This window comes from Lissotriton helveticus, chromosome 1_1 (assembly GCF_964261635.1).
Source record: "Lissotriton helveticus chromosome 1_1, aLisHel1.1, whole genome shotgun sequence".
Taxonomy (NCBI): domain Eukaryota; kingdom Metazoa; phylum Chordata; class Amphibia; order Caudata; family Salamandridae; genus Lissotriton; species Lissotriton helveticus.
The window spans coordinates 1800875611-1800892929 of NC_136057.1; the positions used below are offsets into that span (position 1 = coordinate 1800875611).

Consider the following 17319-nt stretch of genomic DNA (forward strand, 5'->3'; position numbering starts at 1 on the left):
GAATCCATAAGCTTCTTATCTTGTTAGACATCAACCGCCATATGTATCATATAACTATTTTGCATTTCCAAAAAAGCGAATTTTAAGGAATAAATAGCGATTCTTTACCATTCCAAATTTGCGATGAGAAAATTGCTAATTGCTATTTTACCCATTCATTTCCATGGGCTAGGAGGCTCATATAAATGAAGGTGCAATTTGCGATTAACAATTTGCTCATCACAAATTAGGAATTTATTCCAAAGGTGCAGGGGTGTCTCAAGAACACCCTGCTGCACCCCTAAAAAAGAAATTTGGGGGCATATGGCGCACATAAATTTTAACAACATTCCTTTACCTCAACAACGATTTTCAAATCATAACTTCAAAACACTACATATGGGAAAATTACTTAAATTGTCCTTAAGACACATAAAAGCGTTTTTTGATTGGCTTTCCTGCATGGTAGGGTCACTTTTAACATGGCTATGTAACACAAACATTCAAAATCTAAATTTTCCATGCACATGTGGGAGCATATTTACAAGCAATTTGCGCCACAGAGAAATGTCTTACACTAAAATGAGAAAAATAACATCAGGGACAGTCAATTGCCTTATAAAGAACCATACGCCATTATGTCCTTGTCATGAATTTAAAAACAATTCCTTTTCCCCAAAAACGATTTTCAAATCATAATTTCAAAACACTGCACATGAGAAAATGACTTAAAATGTCATTAAAACACATGAAAGCGTTTTTTGATTGCCTTTCGAGCATGGTTGGGTCACTTTTAACATGGCTATGTAACACAAACATTCAAAATCAAAATTTTCCATGCACATGTGGAAGCATATTTACAAGCAATTTGCGCCACAGAGAAAGGTCTTACACTAAAATGAGAAAAATAACATCAGGGACAGTCAATTGCCTTATAAAGAAGCATACACCATTATGTCCTTGTCATGAATTTAAAAACAATTCCTTTTCCCCAAAAACGATTTTCAAATCATAATTTCTAAACACTGCACATGGGAAAATGACTTAAAATGTCATTAAAACACATGAAAGCATTTTTTGATTGCCTTTCCAGCATGGTTGGGTCACTTTTAACATGGCTATGTAACACAAACATTCAAAATCAAAATTTTCCATACACATGTGAGAGCATATTTACAAGCAATTTGCGCCACATAAATCATAATTTTCTCCTTAAAGCACACTATTCTCTATCTAAATTAAAGAAATATTTTCTCACCTTAGCAAATACTTTGAGTTTGAAAACAGTCTCAGAAACACACCAATTTGTCTTCAGCAGAGCAAAAGGTATACACTCCAGAGTCTGCAGCTATCAAAAGCACAGAAATGCTGTAATTCTTCACACATATTTCTCATGTCACCCAATCAAAACTCTTCCCTCACTTTTTTTCAAATGAAAACCCTTCCCCCTCTGCCCTTTCTGCCTATTTTCCATAGCAACCACCTCTTGGAAGACCTCTGGTGTTTGCAAGTTCACACAACAATGTTGCAATTGAACTCTGAACTCTCACTGCACCTGCATATCCAGTGCATTCTTTCATTTAATGATTTTTTATTGACCACTCAAAATACATCTTTCAAAGAACACATCTGTGCACCCTAACTTTCTGTTTTCATCAATCAAAATCCACCAATCACTGTTACTGCTTCATGAACACAGAAACTCCACAGTTTATTTTTCATTTTACACTCTCATTTTTTCAACTGCCATTTCATTGCCACACTTCATCTGACTGCAGGAGAACCTTCTCTCACCATGTTTTCTGTCTGGATTGTTGGTCATAGTTATATTCACTGGGCTCAAAGGTACGTTGAAAGCAGGAATTTACCTAACCTCAATTTACAAGATGTGGAAATTAAGTGGTTTGGCCACAGAGGATTAAAATGTCACCAATTGATACCATTGGTGAAAACCTTTATGCATTTGCCAAAACCTGACCTGTTAATTGTGCACTGTGGAGGTAATGACTTGGGCACTTTGACTGGTGTAGGTCTGGAAATGCTTTTAAAGGACACCTTTGAGCAATTAATGGCACTTTTTCCTCAGACTGCCTTGGTATATTCAAATATATGCCAAAGACAGAAATGGAGGTGGTCAAACCAATTTTGTCCACAAATTGAGAAGTCGAGGAAGCATGTAAACAAATCTGTTTCAGCTTACATGAGAGACCATGGAATGGGCTCCCTGTACAACAATAACTTGCGTTACTACATGCAAGATATCTACAGAGGAGATGGAGTTCACTTCTCAGATGAGGGCAACAGAATTTTCACTCTGAATTTAAAAATGTGCATTGGTACCTACTTATAAGTACCTAAATGTACCATAAACCCAAAAGCTCTTCTCAGAGCTACCCTACATCTAATCACTCACAATTATTATTTTACTCTAACTTTTTTCACTAATTTTCAACAAAGTACGCTCCCTGGGGCGCTACCCGGTACGCGTACCGGGAGCTAACCTCGCGAATTTTTTTTTTAAAAATGATTTTTTTTCACACATATAAGCCTCCTCAGCCACCCTCAGAAAACCTAGGGGGTCAAGATAACTCTACCGTGCCCCCTTCTACCCATTCTGAACATTATTTGCCCTCCATCTTGTATCTTAATTCGACCGAAACACAAAATGGTGGACTCCCGGAACGCTTAAGGTCCGCGAACCGAGGCGCTCAACGGTTCGCGTACCGGGTCGCTCCCTGGGAAGATAAAGGAAATAAAAAATAATCAACAAAACCAACAATCAATTAACATACAGCATTTGAAAAGTCTATCATTCATTTTTCATTGTAGTACGCTCCCCAGAACGCTTCCCGGTTCGCGGACCGGGCGCTACCCACGCAAAAAAACAAACATTTTTTTTTATTTTTTTTGCCCCGCGGGGCCCTTTTAAAGCCTCCACATTAAACCTAGGGGGTCAGCGAGGATCTACTATGCCCCCTTATGGTTATTTCCCCCTTTGTTTTGGCCTCCTCTTGTCTCTCGATCCTACCGAGAGACAAGATGGCGGCCGCTCCGGACTGTTTAGAATGTTGACAGACACCGGAGAGCCAATCAGCTTCGCTACGCGAAGTTCCGATACGCGTAAGGTCCGCGAACCGGGGCGCTGCCTGGTCCGCGCTTACAGATATATATCTTTTTTTAAACGTTAATTTCTCAAAATCCACTGCAGCACATATATTGAGACCTACAAAAGGCACATCGGGCTACCAGTCCCTACAATTTTGCCAAGTTTCGTGCAAATCCATTCAGCCGTTCGGGCTAAAAGTGAGGCTAACCGCCCTATGGAAAACTCAATGTTAAAAACACGTTTTGGGACCCCCCTTTTTTCTCGGCCCCACCTGGACGAACCCCCCCCAAATTTTCAGGGGCTGCTCAGAAACAAAATGTTCCATTTTCCAGAAAATTTCAGCCAATTCCGTCCACAAACGCCAAAGTTATTAGACATAGAATTTTCAAAAATCCCATAGGGAAAAAATCCTAACTATATATACCTACTGGCGACCGCCAGTAGGTAATATATATATATATATATATATATATATTCACTGATAAAACCATAGGTTTCAGCCAACTGATACAGACCAATAACTATAACCTCTCTCACAAAATCTTTGACACATAGTGGTCTTTTCTATTTTAAAGCCCTCTTGTGAGCTACAGTTACGTTTAGCCCTAATAAGTTCCCCAAGGGGGATGCTACGTATCAAATTGGGGGGGTGGCAGCTTCCTGCATGTAGTAGGCTATTCCCCGCCGTGGGCTTGTGGAAAAGAGAACTAGTGAGTGCCCCATCAATCACTTCAAGATTTACATCAAGAAACTCCAATTTCTTTGTATTCATATGACTAGTGAACTGTAAATTCAACGAATTGTCATTAAGAACAACCTCAAACTCCTTTGCTTCCTCAAATGTCCCCTTCCACACACAGAAGATGTCATCAATATAGCGGACCCAGAGAACTACGTGCTCATTGAAGAGGGAGATGTTAATCACCACCTGCTCCTCCCACCTGCCCAGGTACAACCCTGCAAAACTGGGGGCGAAGCCTAGCCCATCGAAGTTCCCCGGGTCTGCTGATATATTTGCTTGTTGAAGATAAAAAAGTTGTTCTTCAAACAAATTTCTATCATGTCTAATAACATATGTGTGTGGAGTAAATGTGAGATAGATCTATCTCTCAAGAAATGCTTACACGCATCAATGCCCAAGTCGTGCGGTATACATGTATAAAGACTTGTGACATCGAAGCTGATGAGCCAATAGTCATTATTCCAAACCAAATCATTAATCACCCTCAAAAAGTCAGAAGTATCTTTGATAAAAGATGGAAGCGATTGGACCAGTGGTTGCAGGAAATAATCAATATACCTAGAGGTATTTTCCAATAGACTCCCATTAGATGAGACAATAGGCCTGCCAGGAGGCACTTCTATATTTTTGTGCAGCTTGGGGAGTAAGTAAAGCGCTGGAATTTGTGGATATTTACACAGTAGATAATTGTACTCATCATCTTCAATTACCCCACTGTCTCTCCAATCAATCAATATACAAAAATACATTTGTTTAGACTCATTATATTCTTGTGTGTTCGAAATCTTGTAATTGTCACCATTACTCAATTGCATGAGGCCTTCTTTTAGATACATATCTAAAGGCCAAATAACGACGTTGCCTCCTTTATCGGAGTTTTTTATTACAACGTCTGACCAATCCTTCATTTCTTGTAAAGCCATGTACTGTTTTTTGTTCAAGTTAAAGTTCAGATGAGGTACACGTTTCTCAATTTTTCTCATTTCATTAATCATCCCCGCCTCAAAACACTCAATAATATTGTTGTGGATCTGAGGAACAAAAAGAGATTTGGGTTTGAAATTGCTAGCACTACTCGCCCCAATATCCATGTCAGTGTTCAAAAGATTAAGGACTGGATCATCTAAAACTCCTTCACAGCCAGCTAGTTCGTGCACCATCTGTTATGTCTCTGCATCATTAATAGAAAGAATGCTGTCTTTTTCTGTATTAAAATCTTTTTTTAAACGTGGTTTGGTGGCGAACCATTTCCTAAATTAGAATCCCGCTACATCATTCGGTACAATACCACACAACCGGCAGGACAAAATATGGGGGAAGAGCTTTCAGTCCATTTACAAACCTGATGTACTTATAATTTGCCTGCTTTCTGATTAAGTTCCATTCTGAAAGTTTTTAATGTTTTTACAATTCACCGTAATCCAGGGACGTTACATAGTAAACATTGTGCATATTGTCCTTTTAATTTTCAGATATGCTGAAGATGCATCTTGCGGTGGGATCGAAATGGCCCTCTTGGGCGTGACACCGTGAAGCACGAATACTGGTTTAGGCAACCGGGCTTATTTTGTCAAATTGGATCTCAGTGACTCTTGATATTTATCAGTTGATGTGTGAAATTAAGGGACATTTCATCTTTTGCACCAGTATCGTGAACTGGCCCACTAGGGTGGTATAATAAGATTTGCGCTAAACTTAGTAATAATGTACAATCTGCAATCATAATGTATTAGGTTGGCAGATTGTTCGATCCGTATAGCTGCATTAATGTTTTGTTTTCTTCGGCAACATTGTGATTTGATTGATGGACTGTTTTTGCAACATAGTAACTTTTCTATGTCACTGTGATCACGTGCACGGAAACAATGTTGAATTTATCACTTTAAAAAGAATGGCCGCTGAAACAAATGTACCCGTGAGCAAGAAGTTCAGGCTTCGAAACGCGTAGGGTTTGTTTTTCCGTGTGCCAATAAATACAGCACTTGAACATCATTTGGGCCCCGGTTCTGGTCTCTCTTTTTTTGAAATATGGACTCGGTGTACCAGGAGTGTGATATATATATATATATATATATATATATATATATATATATATATATATATATATATATATATATATATATATATATATATATATATATATATATATATATATATATATATATATTCACTGAAAAAACCATAGGTTATAGACTATATATAGTTAGGAATTAGCATTTACAAAACCTTGAAAATTCACTGAAAAAACCATAGGTTATACACCATATATAGTTAGGAATTAGCATTTAAAAAACCTTATTTTACTCACACAAAACCATTGAAATTCCATATATAGTTAGTTGCACTAACTATATATCGCGCACCCGCAATCCACTGCTGATCATGTCACATATTACATCATTCATGACATGGTCAGTGACATCACTGATGACATCACTGATGACATCTCAAATGACATCACTGATGACAACATGCAGTGACTGTATTTTTCTGTAAAGTTAAAATATGTCTTGAGTGGATGTATAAGTGTCTGGATGAAGGATTTAGTAGGTGCATGACTGACTGTATGAGTGAGTGATTAAATGTGTCTCACTGAATGCATGGGTTAGTGACTAAACTGTCTTAATTTGTGCATCATTATGTCTGTTGTTCTGTAAACTGCTGCATGTGTTGATCATTAGCTATACGAGAGGCTATATGTGTTATTAATTGGTTGCCCAAGTATTTCTATGGGAGATTGAGTTTGTGTGGGGGTGGCTGGAAGGTGTGTGACTCTATGCATAGATGTGTGAGCAGTTTATTCACTAGGTGTATGAGTTCAAGAGTGCATGTGGAAACAGCTACATGGGCAGTTGACTGTGTGCATGAGTGTATTGATGAGTGAATGGATATCTCAATGCTACATGTCATAGTAAGTACATATGTAAAACACAGTACATGTGAGAGTTGGCATATATAAATAACTGTGCATGAGAGCCACTGAATGAGTGAGTGGTTGTATCGATCATTGTGAACTTGTATCAGGGATTGTATAAGAGAGTAAATATGTGTTAGTATATGTTTCAATAAGTAAGGTGTGTTTAACTGTATAGTTGAAGAAATGGAGGTGAGATTGTTTCTTTGCATGACTGACTGGGTGTGTGAGTAACTCCATGGATGAGTGGCAGTGTGTGAGTGTCTGTTTACACTGAGTGTATCTAAGGTTATATTAGAGTCTGAAGAGGTTTATCGTATTAGCACAAGAATGATGTCAAATGAGATGTCATCAGTGATGTCATCAGTGATGTCATTTGAGATGTCATCAGTGATGTCATCAGTGATGTCACTGACCATGTCATGAATGATGTAATATGTGACATGATCAGCAGTGGATTGCGGGTGCGCGATATATAGTTAGTGCAACTAACTATATATGGAATTTCAATGGTTTTGTGTGAGTAAAATAAGGTTTTTTAAATGCTAATTCCTAACTATATATGGTGTATAACCTATGGTTTTTTCAGTGAATTTTCAAGGTTTTGTAAATGCTAATTCCTAACTATATATAGTCTATAACCTATGGTTTTTTCAGTGAATTTCAATGGTTTTTTAATAGCAAATATCATAAGCTGTCGAATGTCAAGTACGTGGTAAGTAAAAACATTTTCGTGTTTATGCACACTGATCTGCTTTGAATACTGCCCCCCACCCCTCATTTCTATTAGGAGTACTCTCTCTTTGCAGATAGTGAAGGGTAGTTAACGCAGCCCTTTGCCCCCTTTGTAATACGTCGTGCCTGCTTCTCTCTCCATTTGATTGATTGTTCTCTTTGGTTCATTCTCTATTTACAAACAAGCACAGAGTCGCAATACTCTGTTTAGTCTTTGCAGATAGCGAAAAATCGTGTAAAAAAACAAAAGGAATCGAGCAAAATCAGTAGGCCACTAATGGGATCTCTTTTTGACCTCGCTAAAATAGAAACATTAGGAACAACCTGTTGAAAATAGCAATGCGTATGTACATAAGCGGCGTTCATTTGTGTTCACAGTACCCCTTGTTGATTGTATCAATCGAGCATTGAATTGTTCGAAGTTAATTCTCTTAAGGATCTTCTCTACCTGCAAACGAGGAAGAATAGGAATATTCTCTCTCCCTTTGCAGATAGTGAAGGGTAGGTAACGCAAGCCTTTAACACGTCGTACCTATTTCATTCCTCATTGATTGATTGATTGTCCGAACATTGACTGTTTGGGAATTAGTTATTTTTGGAGGTATTCCCTGTTTGCATATAAACGTAGGAAAATCTTTGCAAGTAGTGAAAGGGTACGTAATGCGGACCTTTCTCCCCCGTTGTAATCTGTCATGCCTATCTACTCCCCACTGATTGATGCACCTTTTTCACCCGGACCATTTACTAGAGATACGTCATCTGGCCCGACCAGAGAGCACCCCTAGTGAAAAGGACATATGCAATAATAACGAAGTGATCACTGTATCCTGTTAACAGAAACTTTACCATGAAACAACCTGGAAAGAAAAAAATAGGAAAACGAAAATCAGTAGGCCACTGATGAACATGAACTTTTATTAAACAACAAACAAAGAAACGATAACATAACGTAATGATAAAACCTATTAATGTCCTAGAAACAAGAAAACGTTAAACTATGCCAGTGGTGAGAGACCAGAAAAACAGTCCGAGAAACCAAATCCGAGAAACCAAATCACCCCTCGCTGTCCCAACTCATGCACTCTGAAAGTTCAAAGTTTTGAGGAGTGCTTGTAACATTGTCTGAAGCCTATTTGCAATTGCTTCATCTTCACTATTCTTAAAGTAAGTGGGGGCTGTTGTGATGCGGTGCCACCCTGAACCGCTTGACGGAGGCCCCCGAGGGACGGTGTCATGTCGCGGACTCGGAGGGGGCGCTTGGCTCCGGCCCCCTCCCCAAGTCGTGTTGCCCTGGTGTGGCCTGAGATCGCCCCCGACATAGGTGGCCGGCTCCCGGGGTCAAGCGGAACTTTTTTCCTTTTGGTGACTCTTCCATTCTTCACCTTGTCCCACAATCCGTTTCACCTAAAGACACGCTGTAGTGGGGCACCCCTTTTCCGTTTCATTTGCCATTCAGCCCGCTTTTGCTACACTGTGCCTCTTCCGCTATTCAGCTGTTTACCGCCCGCTCTTTCGACTACAGCGTCTCGCTCACCATGTACTTGAGTTGCTCCCGCTCTTGCGGCGCAGCGATAGGCGGCTGCCACAGGACTCTCAAAATGGCGGCCATCTCTTCAGATTTGGGCGTGGTCCACTAAAATGGGCCTGCGACACCTTGGAACTCGGACGCTTGTCTGCTAGAGCTTGGGCTCCATTCTCGAAAGCGTCCCCTCATCCTTGAAGATTCTACAAAAGTCTTGGGGGGCCCCCGACTCCCGCAGGCTTCTGGTGGGGAGCGCCTAGCATGATTGCTCGTGGAATGGCCACGACGGAGCTACGAAATGGTGGTGCTCTCATGCTAACGCCAGCTTCAGTCTGAAACATCCAGAAACACTGTAGACTACCAATTCGATCAGTTCCGGTAGCGCTCCAACGTGACCCGGTAGAGAAGAACTTGCCCTCCCCTCTTTGACTGATGGTTCTTGTTGCCTGTCCCTTCTGTTGTCATTTAACAGAACTATTTAGCCTGCTGAAAGGGGTTGTGTGCCGTCCGCTGGTTGGTGGAGACATTTTCACTATATTCTGGACCTGCGTTGTCGCGTAATGCGTCATATGACGCGCCGCGTTAGAAAGTTTAATAAATTATTAAACACAATAAACAATCCTTAAAAAATAAAAGTCTATCATTCATTTTTCATTGCAGTACGCTGCCCAGAAAGCTTCCCGGTTCCCGGACCGGGCGCTACCCACGCAAAAAAACAAAAAAAAAATTATTTTTTTTTGCCCCGCGGGGCCGTTTTAAAGCCTCCACATTAAACCTAGGGGGTCAGGGAGGATCTACTATGCCCCCTTATGGTTATTTGCCCCTTTGTTTTGGCCTCCTCTTGTCTCTCGATCCTACCGAGAGACAAGATGGCGGCAGCTACGGACTTTTTGGAATGTTGACAGACGCCAGAGAACCAATCAGCTTCGCTTCACAAAGCTCCGTTGCGCGAAAGGTACGCGTCCTGGAGCGCTGCCCGGTCCGCTGCTACAGATATATATCTTTTTTTAAACGTTAATTTCTCAAAATCCACTGGAGCACATATATTGAGACCTACAAAAGGCACATCGGGCTACCAGTCCCTACAATTTTGCCAAGTTTCGTGCAAATCTATTCAGCCGTTCGGGCTAAAAGTGAGGCTAACCGCCCTATGGAAAAATCAATGTTAAAAACACGTTTTGGGACCCCCCTTTTTTCTCGGCCCCCCCTTGACGAAACCCCCCCAAATTTTCAGGGGCTGCTCAGAAACAAAATGTGCCATTTTCCTGAAAATTTCAGCCAATTCCGTCCACAAACGCCAAAGTTATTAGACATAGAATTTTCAAAAAACCCATAGGGAAAAAATCCTAACTATATATACCTACTGGCGACCGCCAGTAGGTAATATATATTTACAGGGCTCGACAAATCTTAAAAATCATACTTGACCTGCAGGTCTAGTGACTAGAACTTTCTGCTCGACCTAACATCAAGGCACTCGACCCTCAAATTGGTTGAATACAAATTTACTTCAAAACATATGCAGCGCAGTTGATCTATGACCAGTAAGACTTGATCGAAATTTTTAGCCTCATTACTATTCTCACTGCAATGTATTGAAAGTTATGAGCACGGCCTTGGATAAACACTCTCAGCAGTACTCAGGGACACCACTAAACCTTAAACATACAAGAGCACTGCCCTGCTTGCTCGTGACATGATATCGTCATTTTCCATCACTCTCCTTTCCAGGTTGCTGACGTGGGGACCTGTCTGTCAAGCGACGGTGAAGCCTTTCAGTGCGATTTCACACCATAGATTGTGATTATAACCTGCCCATACATCTGTTTCCCTTCCTGGTGGGCTCCACGGCCTGACCTTTCAATTTAAAGAAGTCGGCGCCAGCCAGGTCCTCCTTGTGAACGGCCATGCTTCATATACAGTTAATTGCAAATCACCCCGGGAAATAAAAAGATATGCGTTTAACGTGATTGGTTGTACAATTTGGAGTGGACATATATTTTTTTTCTTGTCCACTTTCCTCCAGCCTCCTTATATTTATACCACTTTTATCTTTGCCAACCCACCCATTCACTCCTTCCTTACTATAGTTCGTATTATACAGCTAAATATTTTTGTACTTAAAATAACAGGGAATCGTGGGTCGCTGTTTACCCTCTGCATCCAGACTGTGCACCCTCGTCTGCACCCCCTTTATAGAGCTGGGTAATTCAACTTCTAAGCTGTGAGAAAACACAAAATGTCCTGCGCTGACATCTGGCGCCTTGATGGGCACTACAGGCAGCTTGTTGGCACCTCGCGAGCTACCATTTGACGAGGCACGAGCATTGAGTGCCCTCTGGCTGCCTGTGTCGCCCTCTATTTGATATCAACCCTCTGATCACAGTCAGTTCGCAGTGCAAATGTGATCGCACACATTAATTGTAATTATTTCTAAAACCTAATTTCTAGTCAACTAGGTTTATTTACGTTGCCGGTAAATTTGTGATTTTCCAGGATAGAAGACTGAAACAATAACAAGCATGACAACTGCCCCGGCTGTGCGTCAATCCCCTCCAAAGCCACTCTCTCCAACAATCGGAGCAAGAACCCCTGGTGTTCCCATCTAAGCTCACTCACCGTTAGGTCCCCCGCAGAGATATCGACCCATCCTCGGCAGGCGCAGGCTTACATCACAGGCAGAGCTCCACTCGCAGGGCTCCCAGGATCATGGTTAAACACCCAAGGTGCAGGAGAACTTCTGCTACGCTAGGGCACCAGTCTCGTTCATGGTCTGCCGTTGGTCAAGTGAATTGGATATAGGGGTTGGTAAAGGCAGATTACATGCTTTTCAGGCAGTATATCCTGCTGCGGCTCATTGTAATCAGCCAATGAGAAGCATGTAAACTTTACTGTGCAGAGATTAGCTACCATCTGATTGGCCGATTGCTACTAGACCTCAGCAGACCGAGCCCGCATTGCAATCGGCCAATCAACACCTTTGCTTTTCCGCATTTTGTCACAGCTGTTCCTGAACATTTCACTGAGCTGCCCTCTAGAGCCTTCTACCGGCACTGCGCTTTAGCACAGCGACAAAGCTCACTCGCCAGGCCTGAAAACTGTCTCGCCCTGAAAGAAATTGACTCGCATTTGCGAGCGGGCGAGTACATTTTTCGAGCCCTGATTTATATATATATATATGTACATGTTGTGAAATGATGTGAGCTCTTGCCACACAGCTGTATGACCTAACCAAGTGTTTGCAATAATTATACCAGTAAGAATCCATGACTGCGATTTGGTTTTGATTGCCAAGCACTTGTTCAGCAAGGGAACTTTAGAATCAGTATCCAAAGTCACTCAAAGTAGTAAAATCGTATTCGCTGCCGAAGAGTGGATAAAGCCTTTGGGATCTCACTGGCTATGGAAAAATTGTTCAGGGTTTTTAACTTCTAACTAGCCACCCAAAAGTGGTTTGGTGTCTGTGATATAATTGGCTGGTGGAGAGTGTTGTAGAGTTTCTGTTACTTGACTGACTGCCAGAGATTAGTTCAGAACATCTCTCATCTAATTGGTTACTGGGGAATCATTCAGAGTTTGTAATATCTGATTGGCTTTGGATTGGATTAGCGAGAATGTGGCACTTTTTATTTTCAATCTTTCTCTCCTCCTAGTTCTGGTAAAAGGAAGTTGCACAGATGTCAAGGAGTGCGATGGACTTAAGCTGAAAATAAAACACACCATCTGCTGCAAGGAGGATTTCTGCAACTGAATTTGCCACACCATGACCCCCTCACCAGAATCACATGGAGCTACTCAACATCATGAAGCTTGAGAGAGCTCCTACCGCATCATAGACACGGCTGGACATTGGGGGTGGTATGACACAGAGTGAGTAAAAGTGTGCGGAGATTCAATTTGAATATTTGTTTGTTGAGTGTGGAGCAGCCCAATTTAGGCTCCACCCTTACATGTCATTCTTATGCAATTATTTACTCATATCTGACATTATATTCACTGTGTGCCTTAAATTCATTTTGTGTGTGAAGAATTTAAATGTATTAATGAAACTTAATCATTGTAGGGATTAAAGATTAAATACTTGTACCCCAATGTTTAATTAAACAAGTACCCATGTGCTCTTTTGCTCATGTTTTACTTTTATTCTTGACACTACACATGTGGATTTATGATCATGTATTAAAGTTCATATTAAATGCTCAACTGACTTAGCCAGACTGCAGGCCCCATTTGAAAGGCATTTTGCCTTGCCAACACATTCTTTCTTTCTTTGCAGGTGTATAACCATGATTCTCATTAGTTAGAGGAAGGCTTATTGTTTGTATTAGACTGCTGATAGTGAGGCCTGGAGGATGGAACTTGGCAGTGAATGTGGAGATTTCTGGTTGAAAGAGGACTTCTATTCATCATGTAGCAAAAAGGAGGGCTGTTAAAGGCTATGAACTACAATCCAAGTCTTGATGCAATGGGAAACTGAAGGGATGTTTCAGATGCTCCCTCGAGTAACAATTAGGTTGGTTTCTGGTGGTGTGGAGGAGAAAAGGATGTTTCTGAATCTCTTGTTACTTTTAATTTGTGGTCTCACAGTTAGAATGTCATTTTCCCTTTAGAATTTGAGAAGTACAGACCTCTCTGGGTGACTTTATATTGCAAGACCGAAGCTTTATGCTAAACACTAATTTCCTTTTTAACAAGACTTTTACTGAAGTCTAATCATGCTGTTAACTTCTTTGCTCCCAAAATAGAAAACCCAGGTAGATATTCTAGTACCTAACTCATTAAGTATGGGCGCAAAATCCGTTCCGCTCGCGAAATTTTCGGATTTTCGGCAAAATCCGCAAATCCACTCGCGGGCGGATTTATTATTTTTTTTGCAGTAAATATCAACACGGTGGCATCTTCGTGGATAAATATGCAGGCAGGATTCATTCTGGCACGATGCTCCTGTCACAAAAATTAAACCTCAACAGGAAGCACTTACAGATTATAAAGGTGCCCGAGTTGTAACTCAAATTCAGTAACACATTATAATCAGCCCAAACAACTAGTGAGCACGGTGTTGAGACTAGGCAGGTGCGCTTCCTCCCCATATCTACCGCCTACAATTAGATGTAATCCTTGATGGAGGTATTTGCATCCACGAGGTTCTCGAGGCTGTTCCTTCTCATCTGCTGCTCTGATCGGTCTCTGACCCTAGATAAACAAGGCATGTGAACTCACATGGAAGCCCCGACCGTTTGGCCCGCCCCACACACACTAGGGTATGCAACGTCTTCCTGCCCTTTCCTCACTATGATGGGCAACTCACTCGAGGGACCTCTGCACCTATGGGCACGAAGGCAAAGTTACAGACACACGTGGTCACAAATCCGCGAGTTCGCGGATTTTTGCACAAACTCACGGATTTATGCCGATTTCCTCGAATTGCGGACCGCGAATCCACAAAATTCGCCCATGGTTATAATTCATGTTTAGAAGAGAGAAAGGACATTTATTCAAGGAAAACCTGTTGTTTTAATTTGTTCCTTTATAGTTGTGGCTGTCACTATTCTGTATCTAATTTTATTGTGACTTAACCTATGGAGATATTTCAGTTTATTTGCTGTATCCTGAAACTAATTTTTCGTTTGCTTATATACTGGATTGATTAGTGATCCAAAATAAAAATGAAATCCTTTTATTCATTTTTGGTGATTCTTGATCCTTACTGTGGAGGCCCATTGGCTTCACATGCTAGAATTGTATTTTTGATGTCCTCTTCCTTACAGTGCTTCACGTTAACTAACAAAGGTCTATACGACCAATGGAGAAAAATCTTTGACAACTTTACCAAGAGATTGCTTTGTAAGTATCTACATGCTGTCAAGTGTCACAGTGGGATCATTTATGCGAATAACTCCATACCCCAAAAGGCTGTTGTGTAATATTCGCTTTGTATTTTGCCTTCATTCTCTGGGGGCATCTGGAGTCTCTTTACTGAGTTTTAGATTCCAGAAGACCCCATTCATGTGACAAAACAAAAGTCCTGAGAGCGTTAACTTTGGTTCAATGTTTTCCACATTGTTTGCTTTTTAGTAGGATCAAGACCTCCAGATGAACAACACAGAAATTGTATGCTGAATGTGGGGGTAACAGGCCAAACAAATAACTATATGTTTTTACAAGACTTACATAGACAACAATTTTCCCCTAAAGGGGGGAATCGGGTGAAATAGTGCGTACAAGCCCCTCTCCTCCCTCATGCATTGAGAATTCAAACTTCCTCCATCCTTGAAAATTAACATTGAGAAAGTCTTTCAAACTCTTAACAATTCTGTCTGTCTCTACCTGTTCTTATCCCTTTATTTCCAGCTATTCTTTTTCTCTCACCTTCAAAGCCTTGTGACTCATTTTCAATGCAGCCCAAATCTGTCTACCTCCAGGGCTGCCTTGTTTGTTAGGAATATAGCTAGCTCTTTCGTCAATCCTCAACTTGTCTCTAACATCAGCTCCCAGGAAAACATTTACCAGCATTTGTTTCCTGCCCCACTTGTATCTCCCCAACTCAAAACTGCCCTTTCCCTAAACTCCACATTTTCCCCATACAATCTACCACTTTCTTCTTCAAAAATAGCAAATGTAACTTGTTTCTAGCTAAGGATAAATGCATTTAATTATTTCTGAAAAGCTCGTAGTTGACCAACCTATTGTCCCCACATGTTAACAACTCAAACAATTCTCACCTTATCAATGGCTAGAGGCTTTATCATCCCAGACCATATCCTTCTGTGGGTCAAATTGGTCCATACCACACATTTACCAGTGAAAATCATCTTTATCTTTGTAAAATCCTTAGTTTCTATTTATAACACTCCCGTAGCAACTGGAATAAACCACCCTCTAATAGATGCGCCAATAGTATGTCACAACATTCCCTCCCCATTTGCAAGGTATCTGTTATTCCCAAAGCATCACTTAGTCCAAAAAGTAATGGCACATAAGCACATTCTATTTTTCATTCTCTGGCCCCTGCATCCCTTCTGAATAAGAAAGGAATACTGCAAAGAAAAAAGAATTCATAGTGCTAATACTTATTGAAAACATTTGATCAACACCATGCACAACAGCCATACATGCCTCTGTGAAAATTTTGGTCACCTTCTCTCTATTCCACTAAACTATGTGAAACCCAACTTACTTTCTTCTGTCTGAACCCCTATCCTAAATACATGTTTTAAAACTCTTCCAGCATGAAACTTAAGTCCTACAATGTCGTTCTAATGAATGTCAGCAACTGATAATTCATGACCTGCTGCCCTTTGCAGTTCCTAAATCAATCTCGCCCCTCTGTATCAAGAAATTACTAAATGAGCAACAAAGGCAAAACCCTCTAACCACAGTCTCTTGTAACACAACATATTTAATCCTTTCTCACTTGATCAGTCTTGTTCCCCATTATAATCACATCACCCATCCACACAATTTCCATTCCCACATCCCTACCCCAGTAATATCCTAAAAGATACTGCCTGTAAATTGAACACAGTTTCCTCCAAAGCTTATCTGCTATTACTTATATCCCACTCAGCAATTCTTAAAATATCCACAGTTACTAATCTGTTCAACCTACCTGCTCCTTTCATCCTTGTATTTGCCTCCAGTAACCTGGGCCACATACCCTATGCTAATACCTACTAACTTTAAAACCATATAGCATAAAATGCCACTGAACCAACTTTATCTGACATTAACCAGCTACAGATCCTTGACAATCAACTGCAACATGTAACAGAATATTCTCCCTCTGTTTTTAACATCCGCTCATCTATTTCTTCTCCTTACTACACCCTTTGCTGAACCTCCCACCATCCCTGCCTGTAGGCCCTCCTGTTTTTTAATCAATTTAATTAGGATGCAAAATACAAAAACTTGAATTTGTCACAATCCCAAACAAATCACAATTTTAAAACAAATATTTTGTTCCCAGTTAAATTAAGATATAATTTGACAATCTGAAAGGATTCTGTAAAATATCATTAGATGGAACATTTTAAGTTCAAATGATGGAATTTCTAATCTCAGTACTACAAACTGATTTCCATGTTAAATAAATGTTATTAAACATTTTGCAAACTTGGTTAAATTTTTCGAGGTTAAGTTACAAATATGATAATAAACCTCAAGTTGCCTAATCACAGAAAGTATATTATGCCAGCCTCTAAATACTGTTTTTCAAAATGGAGTGTGCCAAGAGCACTGCTATAAACACAAACGTATGTCTCCTGATCTTCAACTCCTTTGTCTGATGAGTGGGTTATCACTCCTCGAAACTAATTTCTCTG

General features: G+C 40.5%; 2 long non-coding RNA genes across 3 annotated transcripts in view; one reads left to right on the top strand and one right to left on the bottom strand.

Annotated features, from left to right (window-relative positions):
* Positions 1-11674, bottom strand: part of LOC144774764 (uncharacterized) — a 290944-nt gene extending 279270 nt beyond the window's left edge. Inside the window, exon 1 of the long non-coding RNA XR_013600522.1 lies at positions 11618-11674. This is a non-coding gene — a long non-coding RNA (uncharacterized LOC144774764). The remainder of the gene's footprint in view (positions 1-11617) is intronic.
* The window catches only part of LOC144774780 (uncharacterized), a 582824-nt gene extending 568189 nt beyond the window's left edge, over positions 1-14635 (top strand). For both annotated transcript variants that reach the window (XR_013600528.1, XR_013600527.1), the window contains one exon: positions 12652-14635. This is a non-coding gene — a long non-coding RNA (uncharacterized LOC144774780). The remainder of the gene's footprint in view (positions 1-12651) is intronic.
* Positions 14636-17319: the final 2684 nt, after the last annotated feature.